An 18,566-nucleotide genomic window follows, 5' to 3' on the forward strand; every position below is an offset into this window, starting at 1 on the left:
TGCCCTCCATACAATTTACGAAACCCAATGCGGCCCTCAGGCCAAAAAGTTTGCCCACCCCTGCACTAGGAAGTACAAGAATAAGATTGGTAGCTAGCAATGTCTGGATGTAATCCATAACTTGTTTGTATCAGTGTATAAAAGGAGAAGTCATAGGAGGGGTAACTTTGTCCAGGCAAGGGGGGCAGCGTCCTGCTATGCTGACTGAGCTAGTACCATTGTCACAGGTACAGGGGCGGCCCTAGACTAGCTGTCAGCAACTGGTGCCCTAGGCGAACCCTGCAATCAGTGCCTCCACCCCCAAGCCCCAAGGGCAGATCTAGGCTGAGGTTTTTGGTAAACTGGGAAACATTTTGCCCCTTTTTTCCTTTTAATGTTTTTTAAGCGCTTTTTTTTTAAACAGAGGCTTAATTATTTGGTTTGTCCATCCGTCTGTCTGTCCAACCAATGTTTCTGAGATCAGATAAAATATACACACAACATTTTTAGAATAGATTTCTACATGACAGCTAGATGATCATTCAGTCTGATTTCAAATAAAAATGCATTAAAAATGTTAATTATAATTTTTATTATTACAAATCCAAAATCGTCCATTATGCTATCCTGCTTTAACTGCCATTACCACCACATCCAATATAGAAAGAAATAAGAAAACTCTTCAATGAACTTTAACCTGTATTTACAAAACACTCCAAATAAAAAACACTCTGTGCTCTTAAAACGTGACTTTTCTTGCTTTAAGTTTTGAAAATTCAGTTACTAGTTCTTTTCGATCCAGTTTTCCAGCTATTTCATGCTCTATTGACATTGTGTCAAGTCCAACAAGTCTCTCTTGCACCATTGTTGAACGCAGATATGTTTTTATCAATTGAACTTTGAGAAGCTACGTTCCCCACTAGCTACGGAAACTGGCAAAGTTAAAAGAATGTGTAAAGCTATAAAAATGTTTGGAAAACTGTCTGTGAGTTTATTTTCACAAACAAACTTCAGTACTTCTTCAGGAGTGGAATGTTTCTTAAGTCGTCTTGAAAAAGCCTGAAGCTCACTAAAAAAATCTGTAGCATCAATGCCTTTTGAATTTTCATGAGTCAATGCTGACTCCAGCTTTATACAAAATTCTCTTATCTGTTTTGTTGTTTTCTTTTGCAAGCTGAGAATATCATATAGAAAGCCAAATACTGACTCTAGCTGCTGCATCTGTTGAAATCTTTCATCAACTGAGTGAATAGCAGTATCAAGGACTGCGAAGTAGAAATTCACTTAGAACCTTTGTTTTGGGCTCTCAATGTGTGTGTCTCATCCTTCATATGAAAACTGCTGTTTCTTTTGCCGAATGTGAACTGGTTCTGGTTCAAATTCTGTTGGAAAGTCTATTTCTTCAGCAAGCTTGAGAGAATCTACCAGTGTTCTTTCGAACCTTTCATCACTTCTGAATTCCTCCAGAATATTTTTAGTTTGCTGCAGTTTTTGAATAGCAGAATGTATGTTCAAGTTCTTTTCCTGAAGCTGCTTACTAGTGAGGTTAATCTCGAAAAGGATATTATGCCACAAAATGAGTGAAGTCACAAATTTGAACTTGGAAAGGCCATTTGCAAGAGCTTCTGCATCTGAATGTGCCATATTGCCAGATGATCTAGTAAAGGTAGTATCATCAGAAATTTCAATTAGGGAATCATAAATGTTTCCAAGTTCATAGCAAAGAGGCTTCAAAGCATCAATGGGATTCTCCCATCTTGTCTGACTAAGTGATTTCACAGTTAGAGAATTCACATGGCGAGTCAGAATCTCACCTGAGAAAAACACATAAACACCTTGCACTAGATCAAAGAAACTGCTTGCCTCCAAACAGCTAGCAGCATCATTGACAACCAAATTCAGAGAATGAGCACTGCAAGGAATGAAAAAGGCGCTAGGATTGAGTTCCATCATTCTCCTTTGCACACCATTGTCTTTACCCTTCATATTACTCCCCTTATCATACCCTTGGCCACATAAGTTTTCAACAGATAATGAAACTATTTCAAGATCTTGTAGAATAGTTTCAGCCATAAATGCTCCAGTCGTCTCCGTCAGTGGTACGAAACCCAAAAAATGTTTCTTTATGAGCACTTCAACATTATCTTCATCTGCAGACTTTTTCATATCCACAAAAAGAAAGATCATCATCATTTGTTCAACATGACTCACATCTGGTGTACCATCCAGTATTATTGAAAAGTATTTTCCAGAATGGGCAGCTTCTACAATTTTATTTTTAATGGCATTTGCTAGGATTTGAATCAGTTCATTCTGCATATTTTTTCCTAAGTAATGAACCTGTGTTTCATGATCAGTTATTTTACGTAGATGCTCCTTCATGACTGGATCAAACAAAGCTAGGTATTCAACAAATTTTTAAAAATTTCCATTACCTGGAGTGTATAATTTGTAATTTCTACTGCAGCCATGGAATGCTAAATTTTGCCCACCGAGAACTCTCACTAAAGCAATCAGATGTTCTATTATTTGTTGCCAATATTCTTCTTTTTCCTTGATCACACATACATTTTCTTCATTGATAGTTTTTCCATTTTTTAATCATAATTCAAGTTCTTTCCAATTTTGAAAATATTCCAAATATTCTGTACTTCTTTCATGTGAAGAGAGAATTGAAGATATGTTTTTCCAGTCCTTTGAATCATTTTCAGGAAGTGATGTACCAATTGCTTGATTTCTAAACAACTTGCAGCAAAAGCAAAACACAGAGTCCTTCGACACTGAATATTGTAACCAGTTTTGATGAATTTCTTCCCCATTAATGAGTTTCCTCTTGTAATGCTGAGCAGGGACTTTTCTTTTATTTCCATCCTTAGGGAAGGGAAATTCATGAACTTGTTCGGGTCCATGTTCCACAAGAATTTGCCGCACACTGTCATCACATCTGGGCCATGTACTGTAACTTGTTTGTAACTTCCTCATCCTTTCTTCCTTCTACTTCATTTACTTCAATTTCTGCATGTCTCTCTGAAAGTGAATAAATTTTCTCCACTTCCATATCAGTCTGATGCTGTGAGCTGCCTTCATCTAGAAGTAAGTTTCCATCATCTTGAGTTTCCAAACTGCTTTTTTGTGGATGTGAGCTACCCTCATCTTGAAGTAATATACCTTCATCTTGGTGTTCCAAACTGCTTCCATGCGGATGTCAGCTAACTTCCTCCTCTCCAAGTAAAATTCCTTCATCTGGATGCTGTGAACTGCTTCCATCGTTATTTGGATTAAAGAGAAGATATTTCAGGAAGGATCCCTGCTGTTTTGCTTGGTCCTTTTCCTTCTCAGCCTTTCGTTTACGATAGTCAGCAACTGAGGGTTTTCTTCTTTCTGCCATGGGGCATTTGAATATTGTTATGTACTGTGCTCCTGACTGCAAGCATTATAGCGTTAAGGATGGCTGACACACCCACTACATGGTTGGCGATTTAAACCACATTGCAGCCATCCCAACATGTCTTTTCACTGCTTAAAGGTTAAGTGATTAATAACATATTCTCATTTACCTATTAAAACAGTTAGTTACAGCATTTATATGGAAACAAAATGACCTTTTTTGACGTTATAACCCAACACCGGTTGTTTGGAAAGTAATCCCCTTTCTCATGGTTATCCGCTTGGAGTGTGACGTCATCACTTTCATAGTCTATTAAGCGTTAACACTGTTACTTTTCTTTTATGGACCTTATTTATTACATGTGAACCCGTTATAACAAAGAAAAGTTCATAATTATACAGCCCGATAATAACGCTAAGGTTTAGTAATGCTTAAAGATACTCACATTTTGGATTTATAATGCTCAAAGACGTTATTCTTTATTCTTTGGCACCAAGAAACACAATTTTCCACAGTATTGGCTCGATTCTTAACCATCTTCCTGCAATGTGTGTTAAAATGACCATTTGACATGTATCAACTTGTGATATCTCCGCTCTACATGAATTTCTGGCTATGCAACTTTGATGTATATTCGAGTTAGGTGTCACTAGCATTGCAACTCTTGTCACTGGCGGATGTGTTTCATTATGGTTGAGTTATTGCTTATCAAAACTGTGGACTGGGTCATCTTGCCCCACGTCGCAAATTGAAAAAAAAATCGCTAAAATATTATTTATTTTGCAGTAAATAAAAGATTTGACATATTAATAAATTCTCAGAAATGTAGAGAAATGAATTATAATTCATATTCCCTCCGTACGTGAAAAGCTTCACTAAAATCAAGATATATCTGCCCACTGCTTCCCCCCCATCCATTAGGCCATTAACCATGTCAGAGAAGAAAATTAGGTTAGCTTGGCATAATCTGTTCTTGATAAATCAATGCTGGCTATTATTCATCATCTTATTATCCTCTAGGAATTTACAGATAGTTTAATAATTTGTTCTAGTATGTTGCCAGGTATCAAGGTTAGGCTGACTGGTCTGTAGTTCCCTGGGACCTCTTTGTTCTTCTTTTTAAAGATAGACATTATGTTTGCCCTTCTCCAGCTCTTTGGGACCTCATGGTTCTCCACGAGCTCACAAAAATAATCGCTACTGGTATGTTTGATTATGGTAAGGGGGTTTATTATATGGCTACATGGGGTTAACTCAAGAAGAGTCTGATTGCACCAGGCAGCAAAGAGTACCCTGGCTTCAGATAGCATCCATTTACCAACACCTAAGGGACAATGCAAGAGCCATTCGCCTTGATGCTGTGGCTCCTGCCTCTGCTTAGCTCACCACTGGCCTAGTTCTTTAAGGGAAGAGAACCTGTGAACAGTGGAGAACAAAGAGCCTATCTAGATTTGAAAGGAGAGAGCATTAAGGGAGAAAGACTGACCTCCAGAGATTAGGGTGCATCTAACATGGGTCAAGTGGCTGAGAGCTCTGCTGGCACAGCACTAGGGACCTGCTCTGCATGCCAGGCCCTCCATGTGCCAAAACTGCAGTAGCTGAGGCTCCTGCTCCTCTTGGCACTGGGGACCAGGAAGCAGGATGGGCAGACCCTAGGCTCACGAGCAGGGAGGGGTAAGGAACGGGGACCGGGATGGGGGAGGCAGGAACTCCTGAGTGGGGATGGTAGAGGATTTGATATGGAACTAGTTGAGAGACAATGAATATGCAGCCCCTAGTGGTATTTTTTCAATTTCACGTTGGGCTTGTCTACGCTTGAAATGCTACAACTGCAGCACTGCAGCTGTGCCACTGTAGTGCTTCAGTATAGACACTACTTACGCTGAGGGGAAGGGTTCTCCCATCAGTGTAGGTAATCCACTTCCCCAAGAGACGGTAGCTAGGTCAACAGAAGAATTGTGCCATTGATCTAGCACTGTCTACATGGGAACTTAGGTCGGCTTGACTACACCGCACAGCAGTGTGGATTTTTCACACCCCTGAGCCAACCTAATTTCCTATTGTAGACAAGCTGCCATCACCAAATATTTCAAATTATTTTTGAATATGCTACAAAAGTGCTTAGTACAGTCAAAAATAGTTGACACAATTTTGTGCACCTAAGCCTGACCCAACTCCCAATAAAGTTAATGGGAATACCCCATTCCCATTAATGGAACTAGGTCCTGATCCTGCAAACAGAGGTTCTAGTTCAGACTGTGCCCAGGTGGAGTGAAGTCAGTAGGAGTCCATACAGAGTCTGCACCAGTGAATCTATAGGACTGAGGACCTAAGCACTCAGTTCTGCATTTGACATGCATTCTGAAAATTCAGCAATCTAACGTTTCCATTAAGTTCTAAGTGGAACTGCTACTGAAAGTCCATTTTTAGAAAAAGAAGAACTGCTCCTTCTAATTCTTGCAAAACTTCTGACAGGCAGCAGTTTCCGAGCTTCTGAAGATATAGATAGGGCTTATCACCCTATGGTTCATGAGAACAAAGACAGTTATCGTCCATAAGAAGCTTGGTAAATCAGTGAGTATCTCATCTTTCTTGTCTCTCTTTCATATTTTATAAATATATACATATAAATGTATTAAGTGGAAAGATATAGTAAATTATTAAGAATTTGCAATAATGATGGTGTAATTAAGCAAGGGACAAAGCCTTTCTGAACCATTCAAGCGGGAAACCAGGAAGGAAACAAGATGGGGATTGAGCTAGTTGGGAATGCAGTGGAATGAGATGCTGCCCAAAGCCTTAAGGACAAACAGGAGCAGGCTTGTTGAAAATGTCTGACAAACATTATATTAAAAACAATTCTGGATTTTAGTTCCAAAACTGCTTCAGGAAAACATTAGTTTGTAAACAGTTTCATATAAGAATATGAAAATGTTAAACATAAAATGCTTCATATCTAATCCAGTGGGTTTCAGATTTATTGCGGGCTCTGGGCTGAGCTCACAACATCTATTATTGACAGGTTTCAGAGTAGCAGCCGTGTTAGTCTGTATCCGCAAAAAGAACAGGAGTACTTGTGACACCTTAGTTATTTGTTAGTCTCTAAGGTGCCACAAAACATCTATTATTGTTAATTCGGATTTATATGAGTGAGTCCACATGCACTGTGTGGAAACTGTACCATTAAAGGCTCTCTTCTGTTTAGAAAGAATTAAAAGCTGTGGCAGGAGTGGTCCAGAAAAACTGCACTGGCTCTTGTAATATAAGCACTTGGTAGAAGCCCTGCTTTCAAATAATATGCAATTCCATTGTAATTGAGCAGTAGTACTTATATAGGATAGAACAGTGATTCTCAACCTCTTCCGTACTCAGGCCCCCTTTCCCCCATTTAGCAATATGGTGGTCATAACCCTCTGATATTTGGCAGTGACTCCGAGGTTGAGAATCTCTGGTATAGAGCATTATCCTCTGTGTTTATATTTAACTCCACCCTGCAAGGGTTGTGACTGCAGGAACTGTTAAAGTCTGTGGCTTGTTTGAATTGATCTGACCTGATTTTCTTTGAAGCAGACATATGGTAGAAAGTAGAATCTAGTTATTAAAGCCCAGGACTGGACACTGGAGCTCCAAATCCTATTACCACTTTTGTCACAGACTTGATTGTGATCTTGAGGAATTCACATAATCTCTTTGCGTCTCAATTTCTCTTACTCGCCGTGCTATAGTGAAACAATGTTTGTACAGCACTTTCATAGCCTCCTATGGAAATTGCTATAGAAACGCTAAGTATTGTATCTAGGGCTTTGCTAAATATATTGAGAACATAGGACATTTTGACTCAAACTATGAATTTTTGAAAAGTCAGTTACAGACACAATCTCAGCTATACGTGGAATTAATATTGATATGCTGATAGTTTGAGATCCCTTTTTTGAATGAGGAACTATGATTAAAGGGAGAACATGATCTTTTTGATTTTAAATTGATTATATGTTGTCAAGGCTGATTCCCCATTCTGGCACTTTGAGTGCAGAAAGTGGGGGCCAGCAAGGATTCTAAAAATTAATACTGGCCACTCCAGGCTTGGATTAAACTCCCAAGGTTACAGCTTTTGTCTGACCTTGGATGGGTAGATGCTGCCACCACCCAATTGCAAAAAAACCCTTTTAGAGAACAGGAAGGCGCACTTGGGAATTCCTTCCTGTGGGGTACCCTCAAGCCTTTTCACCCCCTCTGGGGAAGAGCTGAGAAAGAAAAACAAAGGAAATCAGCTGTTGCCACCAGCTAATTAACAACATATGCACAAACCTCTTAGAGACACAAAAATCCAATCTCGCTCTTAAAAAAGGTAAATTTAATTAAAAACAAAAAGAAAATACATTTGGAATTTAGGCTTTTTGCTAAATTTAAAAAAAAACAAGTGCAAGGATTAAGCAACAAGATAGCTCTCTTGAGGTCCAGCTTAAAGGTTAGAAGCAAAACAAAAGCACCTGGGGTTAGCACAAAGGAATCCACAAGCCATAAAGAAATAAAAGAAATAACCCTAATCGCGTCTTCCTAGACATTTCCTGATCTACTTACGTATCTGGGGTTCCAAATGAGGAGTTTCTAGGTATGATCTGATGATTTTTCATACTTGGCTCAAAGCTTTTTACAGCATAGTTCCAGCCCTGTCTCCCCTCTCCGGGAGAACAACCACAGACCGACAAAAGGGGAGTCTTGTTTCATTTTAAAAAGTTCTAGCCTTCCAATTGGCTCTTTTGGCCAGGTGCCCACTCACTTCCTTTTACCTATGCATGCAGTCAGAGTTTTTAACCCTTTACAGGCAAAACAAGTAGAGAACAGCTACCAAGAGGGATTTTATAGCTAACTGCCTGTTTGGGTCCATAAAAGGGAGCTACCCCCCAACACACTTCATTTATCACACGCCCCCCAAATCACAGACAGTGCTGGCCAGCCTGGTTCAGATCAGGTCCACATCAGCTGGGATTTCTTCCTGGGGGGTTAGGAAACAGAGTTAATAAGATACATGCACCTCTAATTTTATTACTAATTACATGAAGAACCAAACAGTATTATTCACATTTCAAGGACTACAATAACTTAGAATACAGGACATTTTTACCTGGCTTATTCTGGGAAACCTTCCCCGGAAAGTGCATCAGCCACTTTGTTAGAGGCTCCTGAAATGTGTTGTATTTCAAAATCAAAGTTTTGAAGAGCTAAACTTCACCAAAGATGTTTTTTGATAGTCTCTTTGACTGTGTGAAGCCACTTTAGTGCAGCATGATCAGTCTGCAGGTGGAAACGCCATCCCCAAATGTATGGGCGTAGCTTCTCGAGAGCATACACAATGGCGTAACGTTCTTTTTCTGAGACTGACCAGTGGCTTTCCCTCTCAGAAAGTTTTTTGCCGAGAAACTCGACAGGATGGAATTGTTGATCTGGTCTTTCCTGCATTAAAACTGCTCCTACACCACACTCGGATGCATCTGTGGTTACGACGAACAGTTGGTCTAAGTCTGGGGTTAAGCTGGTTAAAGGCTTTTTGATACTTTTCAGTCCACTGAACTGCATTTGGCTGTTTTTTCCTGGTTAGGTCTGTCAGTGGGGTGGCAATCTGGCTGTAGTGTGGTACAAATCATCAGTAATACCCGGCCAAGCCCAAGAAGGATTCTTTGACTTCTTCTTTGACTTAGGGACAGGCCAATTTTGGTTAGCGTTTACTTTAGCCTGTAAGAGGTTGATAGTTCCTTGACCCACCTGGTGTCCAAGGTACGTTACCCTGTTTAGGCCTATTTGACATTTTTTGTCCTTAACAGTTAGTCCTGCTTCTCTTATGTGCTGGAAGACAGCTTGGAGGTGTTCCAGGTGTTCTGCCGATGAATCTGAGAATATAGCCACATTGTCAAGATAGGCCACTGCAAATTCCCCAAATCCAGCCAGAAGGTTATCTACCAGTCTCTGGAAGGTGGTGGGTGCATTTCGCAGTCCAAAAGGGAGCACATTATTTCATACAGCCCTACATGGTGATGAAGGCTGACCTTTCCTTGGCTGGGTCATCTAGCGGCACTTGCCAGTACCCCTTAGTTAAGTCTATGGTGGAGATGAACTGGGCATGTCCCAGTTTCTCCAATAGCTTATGTGTGCAAGGCCTTGGATAGTTTTCTGGGCGAGTTACAGCATTTAGCTTACGGTAGTCCACGCAAAAGCGGATTTCCCCATCGTGTTTGGGAACCAGAACCACTGGAGAGGCCCATGCATTCTCAGAGGGGCAGATTACATCTGTAACATGTCCTTGATCTCCCTTTCTATTGTGGTTTTGTCTTGAGGAGCCATCCAGTAGGGTTGGGCTCTAATTGGGCAAGCATCACCTGTGTCAATGGAGTGGTACACCCGTTCTGTCTGTCCTGGGGTGGCTGAAAACATTGGCGCGAAGCTGGTGCACAGCTCCTGAATTTGCTGTCGCTGCTTACGCCAAAGGCCACTCAGCGTCGTCTCTTTCCTGGGCTGTAAATTGGAGAACCTTGATTTCTCAGGAATAAAAGGGCTTTAGAGAGTTAACATGGTATACTTTAGGTTTTAGGGTAGGGTTTGGGAACACTATGAGGTAATTAACTGCTCCCAGGCGTTCTCGGACCATAAATAGTCCCTCCCATGACGCTTCCATCTTATTGGCCTGGAGCCCTTTCAGAACCATGACTTTGTCACCTACTTTGAAGGAATGCTCTCTGACATGTTTATCAAACCAGGCCTTTTACTCTTGTTGAGCATCCTGTAGGTTTTCTCGAGCAACGGCTAAAGAGTCCTAGACGGTGTTTTGCAGGTTGGTTACAAAGTCCAAAATGTTAGTTCCTGGAGAAGATGTAACCCCCTCCCATTGCTGATTTACCAGCTGTAATGGCTGCTTAACTTTGTGGCCATAAATGAGTTCAAAGGGTGAAAACCCCAAACTGGGATGTGGTACAGCCCTGTAGGCAAAGAGCAACTGCTGCAACAGTAGGTCCCAGTCATTGGAGTACTCATTCATGAATTTACATATCATGGCCCCCAAAGTCCCATTAAACTTCTCCACTAGGCCATGTGTTTGATGGTGGTAAGGGGTGGCAACCAAGTGGCTTACCCAATGAGCTTCCCAAAGACGTTTCGTGGTCCCTGTCAGGAAGTTAGTTCCCAAATCCATAAGGATGTCAGAGAGCCAACCTACCCTGGCAAAAATGTCTGTTAATGCCTGGCTCACGCTTTTAGCCCTGGTGTTGCTTAGAGCTACTGCTTCCAGCCATCGGGTGGCAAAATCCATGAAGGTCAGTATGTACAGCTTTCCTCTGGGTGCCTTTTTAGGGAAAAGACCCAGAATATCCGCAGCTAAACGCTGAAATGGAACCTCAATTACGGAGAGTGGCTGGAGAGGGGCCTTGACCTGGTCTTGGGGCTTTTCCACCCTCTGGCACACCTCACAAGACCGGACATAGGTAAAAACGTCCTTGCCCATTCCCTCCCAGTGGAATGACTTCCACAAATGGTCTTTGGTCCTGTTCACCCCAGCATGGCCACTAGGGTGATCGTGGGCTAAGCTCAAGAGCTTTTCCCTATACTTAGTTGGAACTACCGTCTCTGAGGATCAGTCCTCCTTTTGCCCACCAGAAAGGGTTTCCTTGTATAAGAGTCCTCCTTCTACAACAAACCTGGACCTATTGGAAGAGCTGAGGCGGTGGGTCGCTCTGTGCTGCTGTCAAAGCTCCCTGGAGACTTTCATCTGCTTCCTGCTCAGCCTGGAACTGCTCCCTTGATGATGGAGACATTAGTTCCTTGCTGGATTATGGATTTGGGCTTGGTCACACAGGAAGCAATGCAGATGATGGGGTAGTCTTCATCGATTGTGAACCGCTTTCTGCTGGTGCATTAGGTTGTATTTCAGGCTCCAGTTGAGCTTCTTGTGCTGGTTTAGCTGCTGCTGCAAGTTCGGGCTCTGTAGCGCCCTTTGGTGCTGGCTCCCCTAACTCTGGTGGGGTTGCAAGCACGGGCTCTGGTGCTGACTGCTCCACCCGTTCTGATGCTTGGGCTGGTTTTGGCTGGGCCCCAGGAAAAGAAGCGGTTCAAGGACACGCTGAAGACCTCTTTGAAGTCCTTCGAGATCAACACCGCCACATGGGAAACCTTCACACTGAACCGTCCAGCATGGCGCAGCCTCGTTCACACAGGCAGTAATACCTCTGAGGCGAGGCGTATTGCTGAGGCTGAAAAAAAGTGTGAGCTGCGCAAGTCCAGAGCTGCTCGTACATCATCGACAGTGCCATTACATGTCTGCCTGACGTGTGACAGGATGTTCTACGCCCGAATCGGACTGATCAGTCATCTTCAAATGCACAGAGCCCGGTCACTGAAAGAATGAGTTGTTGACGTCTTCATCAATAACGATGGACGAACATCATTTGACACCTGGGACAGATCTTCCAGAGACTTTACATTTGCTCCTGATATCCAGGCATCCCAATTTTTTACAATGTGGTAGGCGTGTTGGGAAAATGCCACATCTGGTTTCCACCTTAGGGCTCTGAACCGCCGATGGGCATGCTCGGGTATTAGCCCCATCCTAATTCTGGCCTTTTGTTTAAAAATTTTGTACTTGTTCATGTGTTCTTTAGACATTTCAGCTGCCACCTCTGCTAAGGGTCCACTGAATTGTGGCCTCAGGTCCACCATATACTGGTCTGGAGGGAGGTTATACCTAAGTCAGGCCTTTTCAAATTTTTCTAAGAAGGCCTCTGTATCATCGCCTACCTTGTATGTGGAGAATTTTTTTGAATGGGGAGCAGTACCTGGAGGACTGTTAGAACTGATTGATCCAGCTTAGCCTTTTCCAGCTCTAAGCGCTTCAGCTCCACTTCCAAGCTTTTCGCCTCTCTCCTCTCCTCTGCTTGCACCTCCAAGTGCTTCTCCTCTTTCCTCTCCTCTGCTTCTGCCTCCAAGCACTTCATCTTTAAGAAGAAATTCCTTTCTGCCTCAGTTAGAACTCAGCCAGAGTTAAAGACATCCCTCCATCCTGGCACAAGGATCTCGGGTGGGGGAGGGCTGACCTTTCCTTTCTGGGAAGTCTCTGGTCCCCATCCCCTCCTTGCATTTCTGTCATGGAGCTGCATGTTTGGGCTTGATTTGGGTCTGTCTTCTTCGTGGCGTGCCGCTTTGGGAAGACTGGTTGCTTTAGGGTTTCGGTGGACTCAGCTTTTTTTTTTTTGCTCTGCCGGCAGGCACCCCCCACCATGTTTCCCGATATTTTCTTCCCTTCATCTGGTCACCCTAACTGTGCTGCCCTACTCTAGCCTAGCTATTTCGTTGCCATGAAGCTAGGAAAAAAAACTGCCTGTTGGACTCCCTGGCTTGGCAGGCTGAACCCTTTTCGTGCCAGTTCCTCCTCAGGCAGAAAAGAAAAGAAAAGAAAAGAAAAGAAAAGAAAAGAAAAGAAAAGAAAAGAAAAGAAAAGAAAAGAAAACCTCCCTGGCTTTGCAGGCTGCCAAAAGCAAAAATGTGTCCTTTTAAAATCCTGAGGTCTGTGCTTCTGGTTCAAAATGATCCCAACGCTCTGACACCATGTCAAGACTGAATCCGCACTCTGGCACTTCGAGTGCAGAAAGTGGGGGCCCGCAAAGATTCTAAAAATTAATACTGGCTCTGGGTCATGTCCTTACTAACTTCAATTTTCTCATCTTACCGTCTCCAACTTATCTTTTACTCATGCTAACAAATTCAATTCCCCATGCTCCTCTACTCTTAGCCTAACTTAAACAAAACCTAATTTCTACTTATTTCTTAACCTAACATGCTCTGTAGGGAACACCTACCAGACCTCATCCAAATCACCAGGCACATGACCAATACAGCTGAAATCAAAGAACCCTGACACCTATTAAAGTGGGGCCTCCAATTGTTTTACCTGCTTATACATTGGAAAGGGGAAGCCTTGTGTTTGGACTCTGGAAAGGAAAACTTTAGGCTTCATTTTTGTTCTGTGAGCTGTTCTCGCTGCTGATGAGGGAAACTCCACCCTCTGATACGTCACTGTTGTCTTGTAGTTTTGCAACATTTATTCTGATGGCTGTGAGGAGGCTTTGACTCAATCCCCTTTTGGGATCATTTCAAACACAGCGTGCTCATTGAGCAATGGTCTGTTATGACATAACTGAATGAGTCAGGGCTGCAATTCTGAGTCCCTCTTGCTTGAAGGGTCCCTAAATGCACAATTTAGGAAATATCAGCTAGGCATACCAGCACCCAGACATACCAGCACCAGTCCATAAACTTGTCAAGCTCAATCTTAAAACAAGTTAGGTTTTTTGCCCCCACTGCTCCCATTGGAAGGCTGTTCCAGAATTTCACTCCTCTGATGGTTAGAAACCTTTATCTAATTTCAAGCCTAAACTTGTTGATGGCCAGTTTATAGTCATTTGTTCTTGTGTCATCATTGGTGCTTAATTTAAATAACTCCTCTCCCAGCCTAGTATTTAGCCCTCAGATGTATTTATAGAGAGCAATCATATCTCCCTTCAGCCTTCATTTGATTAGGCTAAACAAGCCAAGCTCTATGAGTCTCCTCTCATAAGGTTTTCCACAATCTCTGATTATCCTAGTATCCCTTTTCTGCACCTGTTCTAGTTTGAATTGATCTTTCTTAAACATGGGAGACCAGAATTGGATGCAGTGTTCCAGATGAGATCTCACTAGTGCCTTGTATAACGGTAGTAACACCTCCTTATCTCTACTGGAAATACCTTGCCTGGTGCATTCTAGGATTGCATTAGCCTTTTTTAACAACCACATCATGTTGCGGCTCATAGTCATCTTATGATCTACCAATACACTCAGGACTTTCTCCTCCACTCTGGCTTTCAACAGACACGTCCCCCATTTATAGCAAAAATTCTTGTTGTTAGTCCCTAAGTGCATGACCTTGCACTTTGCACTTCTGATTTTCATCCCATTTCTATTACTCCAGTTTTCAAGGTCCTTCAGATCTTGTATGATATTTCGGTCCGCTTCCATATTGGCTCTACCTCCCAACATGGTTTCATCCACAAATGTTATTAGCACACTCCCACTTTTTGTGTCAAGGTCATTCATGAAAATATTAAATAAGATTGGTCCCAAGACCTATCCCTGAGGAACTCCACTAGTAACCTCCCTCCAGCCTGACAGTTCACCTTTCAGAATTACCCATTGTAGACTCCCCTTTAATCAGTTTCTTATCCACCTTTCAATTCTCATATTAATCCCCATCTTCTCCAATTTAACTAATAATTCCCCATGTGGAACTGTATCAAATGCCTTACTGAAATCCAGGTAGATTAGATCTACTGCATTTCCTTTGTCTAAAAATATCAGTTATCTTCTCAAAGAAAGAGATCAGGTTGGTCTGGCCTGATCTACCTTTTCTAAAACCATGTTGTATTTTATCCCAATTACCATTTACCTCTATGTCCTTATGTGCTTTCTCTTTCAAAATGTGTTCCAAGATCATGCATACAACTGAGTTCAAACTAACGGGCATCTAGTTTCCTGCATCACTTTTTTTCCCCTTTCTTAAAAATAGGTACTATATTAACAATTCTCCAGACATAGGGTACGACCCCTGAGTTTAGAGATTCATTAAAAATGCTTGCTATTGGGCTTGCAATGTCATGTGCCAGTTCCTTTAATATTCTTAGATGGAGATTATTCGGGGCCCCTGATTTGGTCCCACTAAGCTGTTTGAGTTTGATTTCCATGTTGAATGTGGTAATTTCTGCTTTCATATTCTTTTCCCATTAGCCACCCTGCCAGTACCCCTAAATTCCTCTGTACCTTTTTTAAGAACTGAGGCAAAGTGTTTGTTTAGGTATTGGGCCATGCCTAGATTATCTTTAATCTCACCCCATCCTCAGGGTTTAGCAGTCCCATTTCTTCTTTTCTTGTTTTATTTTTATTTATATGGTTATAGAACCTTTTACTACACCTCTACCCCGATATAACGCTGTTCTCGGGAGCCAAAAAATCTTACCGTGTTATAGGTGAAACCGCATTATATTGAACTTGCTTTGATCCGCCAGAGCGTGCAGCCCCAGCCCCACAGAGCGCTGCTTTACCACGTTATATCCGAATTTGTGTTATATCGGGTTGCATTATATCGGGGTAGAGATGTATTGTTTTAATTCTCTTTGCAAGGTCCAACTCTGCTTGGCTTTTGGCAGTTCTCACTTTTTCCTTACATTTTTTGACCTCCAAGATCCATCCTCCTTGCTGATCCATCCCACTTTCCATTCCTTGTAGGCTTTCTGCTTTCTCTTAATAATCTGTTTGAGATGCTTGCTCATCGAGCTTCATCTGCAACCCTTTGCTATGAATTTTTGACCCTTGCTTGGGATGCAAGCTTCAAATAGCTTCTGCAACTTTAACTTAAAGTAATTCCAAGCCTCCTCCACATTGAGATCCTAGAGTTTTTCAGTCCAGCTCACTTCCCAAACTAATTCCCTTAATTTTTAAAGTTTGCCCTTTTGAAATCAAGGGCCTCAGATGCAGACCTATTTTTGTTTAGTTTAGTTTAAACTGAATTAGCTCATGATCACCCGAACCAAGGCTGTCCTCTACAACCAGTTCTTCTATGAGGTCCTTGGTACTTACCAATACTAAATCTAAAATGGCATCTCCTCTTGTTGGTTCAGTGACTATTTGATGAAGAGATCTCTCAGCTATCATATCTAGGAATATCTGGGCCCTACCATTATTAGTAGCACTTGTCCACTAATATATATCTGGGCAATTAAAGTCTCCCATAATCATACAATTCCCAGTAGTATTTATTTCATTAAAAATATTAAAGAGGTGTGTATCCATATACAAAATTGGAACCTCGGGGTCTGTAGCAGGCCCTAAGCACTATCCCAGCAGAGCCTCTCTTACCTTTCTTCCCCAAAGTGATTTTGACCCAAACAAATTCTGTTTTATCCATTCCATCAGTTCTAATTTCTTGTGTTCCCTCTAATTTTTCCCACACATGTGCAGAATGAAATTTTTATGTGCATCAATATGGGGGTGATGCATGACACACCTCCATATTGGTGCTCATAACAAAATTCATGTGGCGGGGGTGGGGCCGAGGTATTTGGAGTGTGGGAGGGGGCTCAGGGCTGGGGCAGAGTGTTAGGGTGCAGGGGGTGAGGACTCCGACTGGGGGTGTGGGCTCTGGGGTGGGGCAGAGGGTTGGAGTGCAGGGGGTTGCAAGCTCTGGGGTGGGGTCAGGGATGAGGGGTTTGGGTTGCAGGTTGCCCCGGGGCTACAGTGAGGAGAGGACTCCCGCCATCTCTCTCTTCCTGCAGCAGCACCTGAGCTGGTGAGGAGAGGTGCCTCTCCCCCGGCTGCAGCAGATCCGGGGCTGGGCTGGGTTGGAGCCAGGGGAGGGGCGCCTCTCCCCCGCCGCAGCAGGTCCAGGGCTGGGCTGGGTTGGAGCCAGGGGAGGGGCGCCTCTTCCCCGCCGTGGCAGGCCTGGGGCTGGGGGAGAGGCATCTCTCCCACCGCAGCCCTGAGAGCCTGCGCAGCGCTTAATAGGCTACTGCACGGCCATGCAGCTTATAGGGAACTTAGTACTCCACCACCTTTATTTCTGTCTCTCCTGAAAATACATACCCTTCAATACACCTCTACCCTGATATAACGCGGTCCTCAGGAGCCAAAAAATCCCTACTGCGTTATATGGGGAACCACATTATATCGGGGTATCAGGGGCAGGGCTCCAGCGGTGATTTAAAGAGCCCGGGGCTCCTGCTTGGGGAGCCCCAGGCCCTTTAAATCGCCACCCGAGCCCCGCTGCTGTAGCTGTGGGGTAGCGGCGGCAGGGCTCCGATGGTGATTTAAGGGCCCAGGGCTCCCTGAAGCAGTCAGAGCTCCGAGCCCTTTAAACTGCTCCTGCAGCGGGGCTGTCATAACTATAAAGGGAAAGGTAACAGCCCTCCTGTGTACAGTACTATAAAATCCCTCCTGGCCAGAGACTCCAAAATCCTTTTACCTGTAAAGGGTTAAGAAGCTCAGGTAACCTGGCTGACACCTGACCCAAAGGACCACTAAGGGGACAAGATACTTTCAAATCTTGGTGGGGGGAAGGCTTTTGTTTGTGCTCTTTGTTTTGGGGGTTGTTCATTCTTGGGACTGAGAGGGACCAGACATCAATCCAGGCTCTCCACATCTTTCTGAACAAGTCTCTCATATTTCAAACTTGTAAGTAAACAGCCAGGCAAGGCATGTTAGTTTTTATCTTTGTTTTCTCAACTTGTAAATGTACCTTTTTGCTAGAGTGTTTATCTTTGAACCTATGGCTAGAGGGGATTCCTCTGGGCTCTTTAAGTTTGATTACCCTGTAAAGTTATTTTCCATCCTGATTTTACAGAGATGATTTTTACCTTTTTCTTTGATTAAAAGCCTTCTTTTTAAGAACCTGATTGATTTTTCCTTGTTTTTAGATCCAAGGGGTTTGGATCTGTATTCACCAGGGAATTGGTGAAGAGTCTCTCAAGGCTACCCAGGGAAGGGAATTAGCACATTTGGGAGTGGTGGCAGCGGACCAGATCTAAGCTGGTAGTTAAGCTTAGAAGTTTTCATGCAGGCCCCCACATCTGTACCCTAAAGTTCAGAGTGGGGAAGCACCCTTGACAGGGGCTCAGGCAGTGATTTAAAGGGCTTGGGGCTCCCTGCAGTGGCTGCAGCCCAGGGCACTTAAATCAGTGCTGGGGCCCTGCTGCCGCTACCCCGGGGCTCCGGCAGCGGGGTTCAGGCGGCGATTTAAAGGGCTCAGAGCTCTGGCCGCTGCAGAGAGCCCCGGGGGAATGGCGGCAGGGCTCCAGTGGTGATTTAAAGAGCCCCTGGCTCCAGCTACTGCAGGGAGCCCCGGGCCCTTTAAATCGCCACCCGAGCTTCGCTGCCGGAGCCCGGGGGTTACCGTGTTGTATGCGAACCCATGTTATATCAGATCGCATTATATCGGGTTAGAGGTGTACTTGTACTCTAGTCATGACTATTATTCCACCATGTTTCTGTTATCCCTATAATATCTGGTTTCACTTCCTGTACCAGTAGTTCTAGTTCCTCCATTTTGTTACCCAAACTCTCTGCATTGCTATACAGATATCTTAGTTGTTTCTGCTCAGCTTTGCCCAGATTCATCTCCTGTTTAGGTACA

General features: G+C 43.3%; 1 protein-coding gene across 1 annotated transcript in view; it reads left to right on the forward strand.

Moving 5' to 3' along the window:
- Window positions 1-5,852: 5,852 nt before the first annotated feature.
- Window positions 5,853-18,566, forward strand: part of LOC128833018 (C-C chemokine receptor type 5-like) — a 35,304-nt gene continuing 22,590 nt past the window's right edge. The window contains exon 1 of the mRNA XM_054020846.1: window positions 5,853-5,941. The gene's annotated coding sequence lies outside the window, so the exon portion shown is untranslated. The remainder of the gene's footprint in view (window positions 5,942-18,566) is intronic.

The sequence above is a fragment of the Malaclemys terrapin genome, chromosome 2, assembly GCF_027887155.1.
Source record: "Malaclemys terrapin pileata isolate rMalTer1 chromosome 2, rMalTer1.hap1, whole genome shotgun sequence".
Lineage (NCBI taxonomy): Eukaryota > Metazoa > Chordata > Testudines > Emydidae > Malaclemys > Malaclemys terrapin.